Here is a 14894-nt window from a genome sequence, read left to right as displayed (position 1 = left end):
TATTACTGTGGTCATTTTTTGGAAGCGCAATCTGCCACCCAGGTATCATGTTCATTCCCTAGAGTTAGCTTCTGCCAGGCCTGGAAGACACGGGCATCAATAATTCTCAGGTTCCCAGCTTCTGCTCCATCATCCGAGAGGAATGCCCTGTTTGCCTTTGGCCCAGTTTGGGTTGCATCTTTGTTCCAATTGCTGTGGTACGAGATTGGATAATGTTATTGGTTTATTTGGAGTTGGGGCCCTACCTCTGCCAATCCCTGTGGCTTAGGGTGTGAGATCTGAAAGCAGATGGCTCTAAACAAGAGGATAAGAACAGGTTGAGGGTGAGGAGTAGAGCCAGAAGAAGGGGAGGGGGGTGTCCTGTCCTGAGCAGACACATTAATAGCTATCCACCATAGGCAAGAGACCCTGACCTTACGACATGCGGTCTTGGAGGCATTGCTCATAAAGACTGCTCTTCCCTCCCCTCCTCCGGGCCACCGAGAATGTGGCTCCTTGGATAAATGGGCTCCCGGCCTGCCGTCCCAAGGGAGGACTTGTATTACTTTATAGACCCAATTCTGCCAATGTAGCTAGAGGTTTAGGTGGAAGTTGTGGAGATTTATGATTAAAGAAACAAACCCAGCAGGTTTAGCAATAAATGGGATCCATTTCTTCTTGGAAGTTTCTGCTCTGAGAAGGTGTAAAGTTGTAAGTTTTATGATCCTTGATGGAGGCAGTCAACTCACATGTTTCTCAGAACAATTTCTTTGGTTGAACACTTCATACTTTTGTTTTATTTTATTTGAAATTATTATTTATTTAAATGGATGGATATCATTGTATGTTTTTTATCATGTACAACATGATGTTTTGAAGTGCGTATCTATTGTGGAATGGTTAATCTAGCTAATTAACAAAGGAGCCCTTCAGATTTTGAAGGCCAGCATTGGCCCTAAAAAACAAGAACTGCTTGAGACCACCTGAATAAAATTTAGATTTGGGGAGGCCAAATATTCAAGACCTTTTGTAATCTGGATCCAGCTAAAAAATGATAGCCTTTATTTCCACTACCAATTTAAGCTTCAACAAGTAGAATTTAACATAAGGTTTTAAAAGCCAGGCACAGTGGCTCATGCCTGTAGTCCTAGCTACTCAGAAGACTGAAGTGAGGTGAATCCCTTGAGCCTAGGAGTTCAAGGCCAGACGAGGCAACAAGTGACATCCCATCTCCCAAAACCAAATAAATAAAAATAAAATAATGTCTTAAATATTCCTTTTCTTTTTCTTTTCTTTTTTTTGAGACAGAGTCTCACTCTGTCACCCGGGCTGGAGTGCAGTGGCACGATCTCGGCTCCACCTCCTGTGTTCAAGCAATTCTCCTGCCTCAGCCTCCTGAATAGCTGGGATTACAGACATGCGCCACCACGCCTGGCTAATTTTTGTATTTTTAGTAGAGACAGGGTTTCACCATGTTGGCCAGTCTGGTCTCAAACTCCTGACCTCAAGTGATCTGCCTGTCTCAGTCGCCCAAAGTGCTGGAATTATAGGCCTGAGCCACCGCCTCCGGCCTAAATGTTTCTTAATACTTTTATTTTCACCTTGGGTGGTTTCCTCGGAAATGGATTATAGATACTTTTTTTGTTTGCTTGTTTTCTTCCTTTTTTTATATAATTGAGGAAACCCAAGAAACATAATTCTGGGGGACATCAAATTCCTAACTCAACAGGATCCCCTCAAAGTCATCAGGTGCTGCTGGAACATGTCTGTGGGAGAACACACTGCTGTAAGAGGCTGTCCATCTTCCAACACCCGACAGTCCTCACTGTGAGAAGGGTATTACATTCAAGCCAGATCTGCCTCTCTCTCATCCAGCAGTGCATTTCTGGGCTCTGAACCAAGAAGCACAATTCTACTTCTTCCCATGACCGCCTTCTGGATATTTCAAGATGTTACCAGGTTCATTACACATGTTCAGCCCAAACTGTCTGTGGCCTAAGTTAGTCGTGCCCAGAATCCAAACCCCGCACCATTCTGACCGTCCTCCTCAAGGTCGATCTTCATTTTGAATGTTCCCTCTGAAAGGGGAGTGCTGTACTGAATATGGTATTTCTTCATTCTTCCATCAACTAGGCATTGAGCACCTAAGTGGGGGTCAGGGACTGCTTGTCATCCAGGGATCTAGAAGAGCACAGGACAGATGCAATCCCTGCCTCACGAGGTGTGTCATATCTCGAAGGAGCTGGACATGCAGAGTGTCAGGTGTTGGGGAGCTGGGTATGCAGAGTGCCAGGTGTTGGGGAGCGAGGTATGCAGAGTGCCAGGTGTTGGGGAGCGGGGTATGCAGAGTGCCAGGTGTTGGGGAGCGGGGTATGCAGAGTGCCAGGTGCTGCTTTGATTTTTCCTGACCACCACTCTTTCGTCCTATTCATGCTGCCTAAAACTGTATTATCTTATTTGATTTCCACAACAAACCATGTGCCATACAAACTGGGACAATGCCAGGCACCTGTCATCCCATACCTGTGCAGTTGTGTTTATTTTATACATAAATACAGCTGTCATTTCCCTTTTATCTTGTTGGCTACCCCTCGGGATTCTGATCTGTTGAAATCATTTAAATATTGATTATACCATCTCTTTTATTTGCCATTTCTTTGAGTTTGGGATCATTTGCAAAGTTGATAAGCATGGATTTTAAGGTTTTTGCTTTTAAATTAATTGTTGATTTTTTTCAAAATGTGAAGGACAGAGGAATAAACAGTACCACGCTAGTTCAGAAAGTCTCAATAAAATACTTGAATGAACAGCTAGCTATCAAGAATAAGTTCTAATGTTCTATACCAGTGTAGGATGACTGTAGTTAACAATAATATATTATGCAGGCCAGGCGAGGTGGCGCACACCTAAAATCCCAGCACTTTGGGAGGCCGAGGCAGGGCGAATCACTTAAGGTCAGGAGTTCGAGACCAGCCGGGCCAATATGGTGAAACCCCGTCTCTACTGAAAATACAAAAATTAGCCAGGTGTGGTGGTGCATGACTGTAATCTCAACTTACTCAGGAGGCCAAGACATGAGAATTGCGTGAACCCGGGAGGCGGAGGCTGCAGTGAGCCGAGATCATGCCATTGCACTCCAGCCTGGGCAACCGAGTGAGACTCTGTCTCAAAAAAAAAAAAAAAAAAAGAAAGAAAACAAAACAAAACAAACAAAAAGCCCCCACAACCCAATAATATTTTATACAGTTTCAAATGGCTAGATAACTAGAAGGAGGATATCAAATGATTCCAACACAAAGGAATCGTAACTGTTTGAGCTGATGGATACAGTAAGTATGCGATCTCGTCACTGTACATTAAATGTACTGAGGCATCTCTGTGCATCCCGTGAATATGTACAGTTATTATTTGCCAATTAAAAAAATAAATACGTGAAAGAATGAATATGTACTTTTCCCTGAAATTTTTAAAATCTGCTTTTCTAAAGTCACATTTACTATTCTCCAAATCAATTGATCACTTTTTTCCAAAGGGTTCCTGGCATTCAGCATAACCAGACTGGTTGTAGTTACCTGTGATTCAGAGGATTGTTCACATTACCATACGCCCACGAATCCTCCCCTTACCCCTCTAGAAAGGAAAACTGGGTTATGTTAATGCAATATTCAATTTACCTTAGGTTGTGCCAAAGAGGAGAGCCTTTAAAAAATGATCTGAAGTGCAAAAAGACATCTGCTGCACCCTTTTGTTGGTAATGTTAAAACCCTGGGCTAGTCAGGGAGATTCTATTTTTATGCTCATTGTTGAGAGAATCAGGTAACAACAGGAAAACAACCCTACAGAGTGAAATCAGATAATCCCAGACAATGGGTTGTTTGGCCACGGCCGCAGAGCTTCTGGTCCAGCCTGCAGGGAGGTAATGGTCTTCTCACAACCCTGGAGCAAGTTCCGGTTCCAAAGGCTTCACGGAGCAGAAGTTGGAGCCATATCAAGCAGGCCTCTGATTTATGAGGGTAAGTAAGACAGGAAAATAAACATGGCTCCTGCCTGTGCTGAGCCAGGCTGTGTCGTGGGGTTGAGGCGTGTGTGCCTCTGTGTGTGTGGGCATTCCTCACGGGCACAGACGTGGCTGCCCAGGATTTTTGCAGCATGCGGTGTTGGTGAGGTAAAATTCTGAAACCAAAGATTGTTTATAATCTTGCTGTTACAGGGACTGACAGTTTTTTTAATTATCAAAATTAAAACTTCTTTATGTCTCCCAGGAAGTGTATGGACTCCTCATGCACCATGGTGTGTGGGAGTGGATTTGGCTTTGTCGGCCTGGAGAACAAGCAGTCTGGAAATACTTAGAGAAATTAGATGTGCAAATATGTACCTGACAGCCCAGTATTCTCCTCTCCTGGATATATGTCCCAGAAAATCTCATTCCTAGGTACATGAGGACACTTGGAAAACAACATTCACTGCAGCATCCTGTGGGATAGAGGAGTTGCAGGCACCCTAAGGTGTCCCTCACTGGGGGTAGGAAAGTACACTGTTGAAGAGAGGCACACACTTGGACCAGATGGAAGCAATGAACTAAAGGTACATCAATAATATAGACAGACTTTGAAAACATGATGTTGAATGATAATACTTTGTATTATTATCATTTTATTTCTTTTATTTTTTATTTATTTTATAGTAGAGGGAGATCTAGAATTGTGCAGCTTGATGTGTGGTCCACTGTCCACAGCCTCAGAATCCCCAGGCAACCTGTTACAAATGTTAACTCTCAGGCCCCATGCAGACCTGCTGAATCAGAGTCTGTGGTCCAGGAATCTGTGTTTTCTCCAGATCATCCCGATGCAGCTAAAGTTGGATTACATTTATATGCACTTAAAATGCATACATATACTAAGTTGTGCTCTGTATTTTTCAAAGGTAGGGTCATAGCTAAGGAAATACTACACATTATAATGAGTGCTGTTGGGGAGAAGGGTGGAACAGAAATGCAGGACAGAGACCGGGTGCGGTGGCTCACACCTGTAATCCCAGCACTTTGGGAGATTGAGGTGGGCGGATCACCTGAGGCCAGGAGTTCAAGACCAGCATGACCAACATGGCAAAAATTCGTCTCTATTAAAAGTACAAAAATTAGCCAGGCATGGTGGTGTGCACCTGTAATCTCAGGTACTTGGGAATCCTGGAGGCAGAGGTTGCAGTAAGCCAAGATTGCACCACTGCACTCCAGCCTGAGCGACAGAGTGAGACCCTTTCTTAAAAAAAAAAATAGAAAAAGAAAAAAAGAAACACAGAATACAGATGAAGGGGGAAAATCCAATAAAATAAAATACATATAAAAATGAGGCACAGCGCAGGCAGAGATGATAGTAAGTGATAAACTGAATCATAAAAGAACTTAATTCCGTAACTGATGTTAAAAATATTTGCCCAGTTCAGAAAATCCCACAGAAAACTAGTATGCATTTGTAGTCCCAGCTACACAGGAGGCTGAAGTAGGAGGGTGGCTTAATGCCAGGAGTTCAAGATCAGCCTGGGCAACAGAGCAAGACTCTGTCTCTGAAAAAAAAAAAAAAAAGGTAGGAAGGAAGAAAGAAAGAAAGAAAAAAGAAGAAAGAGAAAGAAAGAAAAAGAAGGACAAGAAAAGAAGAGAAAAGCTGGAGAAGGAATTAGGACTTCAGATCCAGAGGAAATATTTTTTGCCTGTTATTTGAAGTCCACTGACTCTGCTCCGGCCAGCAGAGGTATATTCAGTGAGTCAAACTGCCTGTGTATGAACAGAAAATCAGTTCTTTCTGCTCCCCATTAACAAATATTTAAGGAACATCAGTTTAAGGGAATGGCAAATTATTAGCTTGCCCAAGATGTCGGCATCTCGTATTCTGGCCCTAGAGGATTACCTGATTTGAAGAGACCCGTAAGTCAGGTGCACGGATGTAGTTGGAAGAAAAACACTGTTTCTCTAGTAACCATTTAGCCTACAGACCACATAGGACGTATTCAGAGAATCAGGTCTGAGGAGGCTTCGGCCCACCCAACAAGAAAGTGGAAATGATCACAAAAAGGCCAACTTTTCTCCTGTTTGTTTTTTTTTCCTTTGTTTGAGACTCTTACTTCTGACTGCCGGGAAAAGCTGAGTGGTGGTTTCACTTGGCTGAGACCTTATTAGGGAATTAAGGTGCCATGAGACACCTCATGGGTGGACAGGTTGGCATGGTGCTGACAAGGGGTCCTGTGTGTCCCGGGGCACACCAGCCGCTGGCTCATCTGAATGCCCTCTCAGTGGTGAGCAGTTGAGTGGCCATCTGAGGTGGCTGACGGTGACAGGTCCACAGCCTGGGAGTGGAGAGGGCTGGGTTCTTACTGGGTTCTGGAAAGGGAGACCACACCATCACCATTTATCATCCAAACTGTGGCACTTTGAAAAAACCCTAATTACTTCTATGTGTACTTCCTAAACCTCAGGACATTCTACATGGATAGCAGTGCCGTTATCTAACCTCCAGTGTTCAGGTTTCACACGGCCTGCTGATGTACTTTTTTTCCATTCAGGATATAATCTTGTACCATGTGTTGCATTTAGTTGTCATTTCTCTTTAGTGTCCTTTAATCTAGAATGGTTCCTTAGTCTTTCTTGTCTCTCATGACCTTGATATGTTTTGTGGCTCAATTGTTGTATGGAATGTCCCTTAGTTGGGGTTTGTCTGATATTTCTTAGTGACTAGATGCGGTTTATATTTTTCTGGCAACAATATCACAAAAGTGCTGTTGTGTCCTTCTTGGCACATTTTTTTCTTTTCTTTTTTTTTTTTTTTTGAGACAGAGTCTCACTCTGTTGCCCAGGCTGGAGTGCAATGACGTGATCCCGGCTCACTGCAACCTCCACCTCCTGGGTTCAAGCAATTCTCCTGCTTCAACCTCCTGAGTAGCTGGGATTACAGGCACATGCCACCACGGCCAGCTAATTTTGTATTTTTAGTAGAGACGGGGTTTTACTATGTTAGCCAGGCTGGCTCGAACTCCTGACCTCATGTGATCTGCCTGCCTCAGCCTCCCAAAGTGCTGGGATTATGAACGTGAGCCACCGTGCCCGGCCCTTCTCAGCACTTTTTTTTTTCAAGAAGCTGATGTTTATTTTCCATCAACCTTATTTCCATGTTCCTTAAGAGCCTGTGCAAGAACAGCTTAAGACCATTCAGTGGTTGCTCCTACCCATTCAGTGGCCTGAGCAGTGGGAGCTGCAGACCAGTCTTCCGTGGCAGGCTGAACGCTCCAGTCTTCAGTAGGGAACTGCCGAATAGGCACAGAGGGCACCTGCACACCTTCAGACCCGTCTGCAACCTCAGGCTGAGTAGCAGTGACCTCAGGAGCTGGAGCAGTCCATTTACCCTGAAATTCCTTGTTGGTCGCAGCCTTTTCAGTAGCAGCCTGCTCTTCTTTTTCAATCTCTTCAGGATCTCTGTAGAAGTAGAGATCAGCCATGACCTCCCACGGGTGTTCGCAGGAAATGGTGCCACGCATGCACAGAACTGCCCGAGCCAGCATCCACCACATCAGACCCACTGAGTGAATGCCCTTGTTGTTACATGGGATGGGAATGTCCACATAGTGCAGAGGAGAATCTGTGTTACACAGAGCAATGGTAGGTAGGTTAACATAAGATGCCTCCGTGAGAGGCTGGTGGTCAGCCCTGGGGTCGGTAACCACAAGAAGCTGTGGCTCCCAGAAAGCTGCCTGGATCTGGTTGGTGAAGGTTCCAGGGGTGAAGCGGCAGCAATTGGAGTGGTTCCAGTGGCAGCAGCCAACGTCAGCACGGTCCTCTGACCAGTATTCCTGGAGGATATGACACTGACATCAGCAGGGTTTTCAACGGCAACAATGGCACGGGCCGCCAGCAGAAGCTTCTCCCAGGTCCTCTTCAGATTTAGGATGTAGATGCCATCACTTTTCCTTTTGTAGATGTATTGTTCCATCTGGAAGTCAAGATTGGTGCCACCTAAGTGGGTTCCTGCTGCAAGGAACTTAAGGACATCCTCCTCCTTCATTTGTAGGACATCAAGGGCTCCGGATATTGTGAAAGTTTCCCTTTAAGTTACGACTGGAATCCAGAACAATGCCCTGTGGACCCCTCTGTGGGTAGCGCGGAAAGCTCTCAGCACATCTCAACAGGAGGCACGTGATGTCCATCGGTACCATCTGTGAAGATATTAACCTTCGTTACTGGATTAAGCATCTGCCAGATTTCTCTACAGTAAAGTTACTATTTTTTTCTTCATAATTACAACAGTTTTTTAGGGAAATACTTTGAAAGCATGCATATATCAAACATGTATTTTGAGAGGAAAAAAGGGTGCTACTGATACTTAAACTGTGACAACAGAAGCAAACGTATTATCCTGGGGAAACTAGGACATATAGTCATCCCAGTTCTGAATGACTTTTGTTATTTCCTGGTGTAATGTCCAGGTTGCTCCCAGCCACATTTTAAGGGTCACATTCATGGCGAAACCATTTGTGAACTCCCTCCTCTCTGCCTCCATTTCACCCTGTGAGATGACCATCACAGACTGTTACGTCTCTCTGACTTCCTGTCTCTTTCTTTCTGTCTCAGACTGACAGCTCCTTGAAGGCAAGAACCTTGTCATATCTTTATCTTCTAGGGCCTTACATGGGGCTAGTACAGGAGAAGCACTGCCTAAAAGTTTGAATTCATACTGACCTTCTCTGAACATTGGTTTTCCATCTTTTGCAAAGAGGAATAATGAACTTTGCTGAATTGCCTCTAAGGATCAACTGTGATGAGATTTTATAAGTGAAAGCACTTTATAACCTACAAAGTGCCAGAGGACTCTGAGGCATCATCGTTTGTTTGGAGCTAAGAACGACTCCAACACCAATGAGTACTGCTGGGTCTCCTGTCACACTCAGCAGGTGGCCACCCAGACTCTGATCTGAAATCAGCTTGTTCACTCCTTCGTCCTAAGGGTAGTTCCTGTGGCTGTCTTTTTTGTCTTAGTAGCTTCAGGGCTGAGCACAGAACACAGCCAGGGGTACTCAATACATGTTTTGAAAGAACACCCACATGAATGAATGAATCTAGCCCCTTTCCCTCTTCTTAGTCTCCAAACCTCCCAAAAGAAATTTAAGAACTAGCACTGGACCTGACAGTATTGTGTAAGCATTCAAGATGAATGCTACGTAGAGAATTACAGCAAGTAAAGACATTGAATTAGTAATCAAATAACTACTCACAAAGAAAGCCCCAGACTCTGATGGCTTCACTCGGTGAATTCTATCAAACATTTGAAAAAGAATGAATACCATTATTTTCACAAACTCTTTCAAAAAGTAGAAGAGGGAACATTTCCCAACTCATTCCATGATGCCAGTATTATCCCTGATACCTGAGACAACTCAATAAAGGAAAACTCTAGATCAATATCCCTTATAAATGTAGTCAAAAACCTTTAACAAAATACCAGTGAAATAGAAGAATTACACCCCCTGGCCAAGTGGGATTTATCCCAGGAATACAAGGTTGGCAATATATGAAAATAAATCATGTAATATACCACATGAATAGAAAAAAGGACAAAAGCCACATGGCCATCTCAGTAGACACAGGAAAAGCATTTGACAAAATTGAACATAATTCATGACAAAAACACTCAGCTAACCAGGACTAGAAGGGAACTTCTTAAACCGGATAAAGGGCATCTACAGAAAGAAAGCTCATAGGTAATATCATACATAATGGTGGAAGATAAATGCTTTTTTCCTAAAATCAGGAACAAGATAAGAATGTCTGTGCTCACCACTTCTACTCAACATTCAACTAACTGACAAATTAATTAGGAAAGAAAATAAAATAAAAGGCATCTAGATTTGAAAGGAAGAAATAAACTATATGTTATCTATTGGCAGACATAGGTCTTGTATATATGAAATTACGAAGTATCCACTAAAAATTACTAGAACTATTAAACAAGTTCAGCAAGGAGGTAAAATCAATATACAAAAATCAATTGTATTTCTATATGCTGGAAGTAAACAATCGGAAAATGAAATTAATCTAAAAGTTCCATTTCCATTTATAATAGTATCAAAAAGAGTAACCTACTTGGGAATAAGTTTAACATAAGAAGTATAAGACTAGTACACTCAAATTACAAAACACTGCTGAAAGAAATCAATGAAGACCTACACAGATGAAAAGACATCCTATGTCCATGGATTGAAAGACTTAACATTGTTCAGATGGGAATATGCCCTGGAGTGATCTATAGTTTCAGTGCGGTCCTTATCAAAATCTCACCTGGATTTTTTTGTAGAAATCGACAAACTGATCTTGAAAATCATATGGATTTGTTAATTAGCTCAATGTAGCCATTTTATAATGTATACATATTTCAAAACATGTTGCACGTGATATATACTATTTTTATTTGTCAATTAAAATTAATTAATTAAAAAATAAAATAAACCCAACAGTAATGAGAAAAACTAAAAAGAAAAATCATATGGAAATTCAAGGTATCCAGAATAACCACAATCATCTTAAAAAGGAAGAATTAAGTTGGAGGACTTATATTCCTCTATTTCACAACTTACTGCAAATCTGTAGTAGTCCAGACAGTATGGTACTGGTGTAAGATAGATATATAGGTCAATGGAATAGAAGTGAGAGTCCTGACAGAAATTTATACATCTATGGTCAACTTGTTTTCTAAAAGGGTGCCAAGACCATTCAGTGGAGAAGGAAGTTTCTTCAAAAATGGTGGTGAAACAACCGGATAGCCATATGCAAAAGAACGAAATTGAACTCCCACTTCATGCCATGTACAAAACTTCATCAAAATGGAGCAAAGACCTAAATAAATGTGAGAGCTAAACTATAAAACTCTTAAAAGAATGCATAGGCTTAAATCTTCATGATCTTGGATTAGGTAATGGTTTCTTAGCTATAACACCAACAGCACAAGCAACAAAAGAAAAAATAGGCTGGGCGCGGTGGCTCAAGCCTGTAATCCCAGCACTTTGGGAGGCCGAGACGGGCAGATCACGAGGTCAAGAGATCGAGACCATCCTGGCTAACACTGTGAAACCCCGTCTCTACTAAAAAATACAAAAACACTAGCCGGGCGAGGTGGCGGGCGCCTGTAGTCCCAGCTACTCGGGAGGCTGAGGCAGGAGAATGGCGTGAACCCGGGAGGCGGAGCGTGCAGTGAGCTGAGATCCGGCCACTGCACTCCAGCCCCAGCGACAGAGTGAGACTCCATCTCAAAAAAAAAAAAAAAACAAAAAACAGATAAATGGGACTTCATCAAAATTAAAAACTATTATGCTTCAAGGACACCTTCCAGAAAATGAAAAAGAAAACCACTGGAAGGAAGAAAATATTTGTAAATCATGTATCTGACAAGGGGCTTGTATCTAGAATAGATAACTCTTATAATTCAGTAATAAAAAGATAAATAACCCAGTTTTAAAATGAGCAAAGGATCTGAATACACATTTCTTTAAGAAGATACACAAATGGCCAATAAGCACATGAAAAGATGTTAAACATTATTAATCATCAGGGAAACACAAATCAAAACCACAATGACATACTACTTCACACCTACTAGGATGACTAGACTCAAAAGGTAGATAATAACAGGTGCTAGTGAGGCTATGGAGGAATTAGAATCTTCATATTTGTGCTGGTACAAACAGAAAATGATAGAGACACTTTAATAAAGTCTGGCAGTTCTTCAAAATGTTAAACATAGAGTTATCATATGACCCGGCAATCCCACTCTTAGGTGTATACCCAAGAAAACTAAAGACATGTCTACACAAAAACCTGCATACACATGTTCACAGGAGCTATTATTCATAATAGCCCAAAAGCAGAAATGACCTAAATGTCCGTCAACAGAGGAATGTGGTAAAGCCATATAAGGGAGTGTTATTTAGCCATAAAGAGACATGAAGTATGTGCACCTGCTACTTCATGAATGAACCTTAAAAACATGCTAAGTGAAATAAGCCAGAAACAAAAGGCCACATATTGTGGGATTCCAGTTATATGAACTGCCCAGAAAATGCAAATCCATACAGACAGAAAGTAGATAAATGGTTGCCAGCAGCTGGGGGCCGGGAGGACAAGGAGTGACTGCTAATGGGTTGGAGTTTCTATATAAGGTACAGCCTTTTCATTTTGCCTGGGACTTAGGGATTTCCTGGGATGTGGCAGTGCTTCCAATGCTAAAGGTGGGGCAGTCCCAGCTAAACCAGGATGAACTGGTTGCCCTATTCCATACCTGGAAATGAATGTGTTGTATTAGATTATCTCTAAGGTCTTTTCGAGTTCACAATTTCTTTGAGATTTGTGAAAAAAAAAAACAACAAAAGCAACAACACATGCTAAAAAGCAAGAAAAGCCTGTTTTTCTTTCCCTGTCTGATAAATGATACTCCCTGGGCTAGCTTGCTGTCCACACCTGCCGGCTAGTCTCCGGTCATCACAGCAAGCGGCAAATTCCCTGGTTTTGGGAGAAGCATGGGTACCACGCATCTAAAACAACACACATGCTTAGTCTCTAACCCCAGATCAATTGAATCAGAATCTCTGAGGGTGAGACCCAGGCCGTGGGTCTGTTTTTAAAGCTGCGTGGGTGATCCGAATATGCAGCCAGGTGTGAGAACCAGTGCGGGGTGATCTGAGAGCCGCCCAGCTCCTCTTTCCCTTTACTCCCAGCCTGTGGCAGCCCCTCCATTTGATTGGACCAAGTGTTGCTGAGACATATGAGCCAGTCAGAGCCTCTCTCTGAAATTTGAACTAACACATTCGGGGAAGCTTGAGAAAGGCTGGAGAGGCCCTAGCAGGTCAAAGGCCAGTGTGCTGGGGAGGAGCAGAGGCTGAGGGAAACCAAACAAGACCAAGGGAAACTGAGTAGAGAGAGGGCAAAGCAGACATGCAGAGGTCAGAGACGGAGCAACTGGTTCATTCCAGGGTTTTCCTAATTCTAGTCTTTTGTATTTTTATAATAAATCCTCTTTTTCTTAGCAATGGAGGAGATTCTATTTTTCAAAGATGGCTACAACAGTATCTCCATCCCACATGCTCTCCTCGATGTGACCTTGCCACTCCCCCATCAGGACGGAATCTACGATTCCTTTCCCCTCGAATATGAGCTGACATTACCATAGTCAACAGAATGCAGTGCAAGTAACACGATGTGTCTTCCAAGGGCAGGTCAAAAAAAAACCATGGGGCGTCCATGTAGTTGTGACATATAATAAAATGGTTTTGCTTAATCAAAAAGTTTTAGGGTAGTTTGTTATACAGTGAGAGTAAGTAGGACAGGTAGTCTAAGAAAATCCGTGCTCCTTGTCATCAAAAGAGCCTGAGGAGCACGCCTGACTCCATCTCTCAAGGTCTGTCCTCATTTCTAACTCAGCCTGGATTTCGTTTTCACCAGGCACGCAACCACCACCTGTCACTGGGTAAACTTGAAGTGTAGATAGGAATTGCTGATGCTTTCACAGCCAGAATAGTTCTGAAAAGTACACAATGCAATTATAAAGTATTAAGAGGAAATGTAAGCAAAATACCTTTTAAATGTGGTAAAATATACATAAAGCTTGCCATTTTAATCATTTTAAGTGTATAGTTCAGTGGCGTTAAGCACATGAACACTGTTACACAGTCATCACCACCATCCACCTCCAAAACTTTTCCATCTTCCTACAATGAAACTCTGTACTCATTAAACAACTCCCCACCCTCCCCTCCCCCACGTCCCTGGAACCACCACTATACTTTATGTCTCCATGAATTTGGCTACTCTGTGTACCTCATATAGGTGGAGTTATACAGTGTTTATTCTTTTGTATCTGGCTTAGTTCACTTAACATAATATCTCCAAAGTTCATCTATGTGGTAGCAGGTGTCGGAATTTCTTTCCTTTTTAAGGTTAAACAAATAGCTTATTGTATGGGCAAGGCGCGGTGGCTCACACCCATAATCCCAGCACTTTGGGAGGCTGAGGCAGGCGGATCATGAGGTCTGGCATTCGAGACCAGCCTGGCCAACATGGCAAAACCCCATCTCTACTAAAAATACAATAATTACCCAGGCGAGGTGGCGCATGCCTGTAATCCCAGCTACTCAGGAGGCTGAGGCAGGAGAATCACTTGAACCCGGGAAGCCGAGGTTGCAGTGAACTGAGATCGCACCACTGCACTCCAGCCTGGGTGACAGAGCGAGACTCCGTCTCAAAAAAAAAAAAAGAAAAAGAAAAAGAATAGTCCATTGTATGTGTAGAACACATTTTGTTTCTCCATTCATCTCAGTGGACAATTGGATTCCTGCTACTTTTTGGCTATTGTGATTAATATTGCTATGAATGTCAGCATACAAATATCTGAGCCCTTGCTTTCAATTCTTGTGGGTATATACCCAGAAGTGGAACTACTAGATCATATGCTAATTCTATTTTTAAGGTTTTGAGGAACCACTATACTATTTTCCATAGTGGCTGCACCATGTTATGTTCCCACCAGCAATGCAAAGCGGTTCCAATGTTCAATTTTCCCACATCCTTACTGACTCTTGTTATTAACTACATATCATGAAAAAAATAAGCTTCCTAATGAGTGTGAGGGGTACCTCATTGTGGTTGTGGTTTGCATTTCTCTAGTGATTAGTGATGTTGGGCATCCTTTCATGTGCTTATTGCCATTGTGTATCTTTGGAGGAATGCCTATTGAAGCCCTTTGTCAGTTTTTTAATTGAGTGTTTTTGTTGTTGTTGAGTTGTAGGGATTATTTGTATATTCTGGAACTCAATCCTTTATCAGTTATATGATTTGCAAATATTTTCTCTCATTCTGTGGGATGCTTATCAACAATATTAAAAAAGCC

The 14894-nt window shown here is 42.4% G+C and overlaps 1 pseudogene; it reads right to left on the bottom strand.

Moving 5' to 3' along the window:
* Positions 1-449: 449 nt before the first annotated feature.
* LOC117084296 lies at positions 450-11014 on the bottom strand (annotated as a pseudogene).
* Between the last annotated feature and the right edge of the window lie 3880 nt (positions 11015-14894).

Source organism: Trachypithecus francoisi, unplaced genomic scaffold (genome assembly GCF_009764315.1).
Source record: "Trachypithecus francoisi isolate TF-2019V2 unplaced genomic scaffold, Tfra_2.0 Lachesis_group0, whole genome shotgun sequence".
Lineage (NCBI taxonomy): Eukaryota > Metazoa > Chordata > Mammalia > Primates > Cercopithecidae > Trachypithecus > Trachypithecus francoisi.
This window is presented reverse-complemented; position numbering and strand designations above follow the sequence as displayed.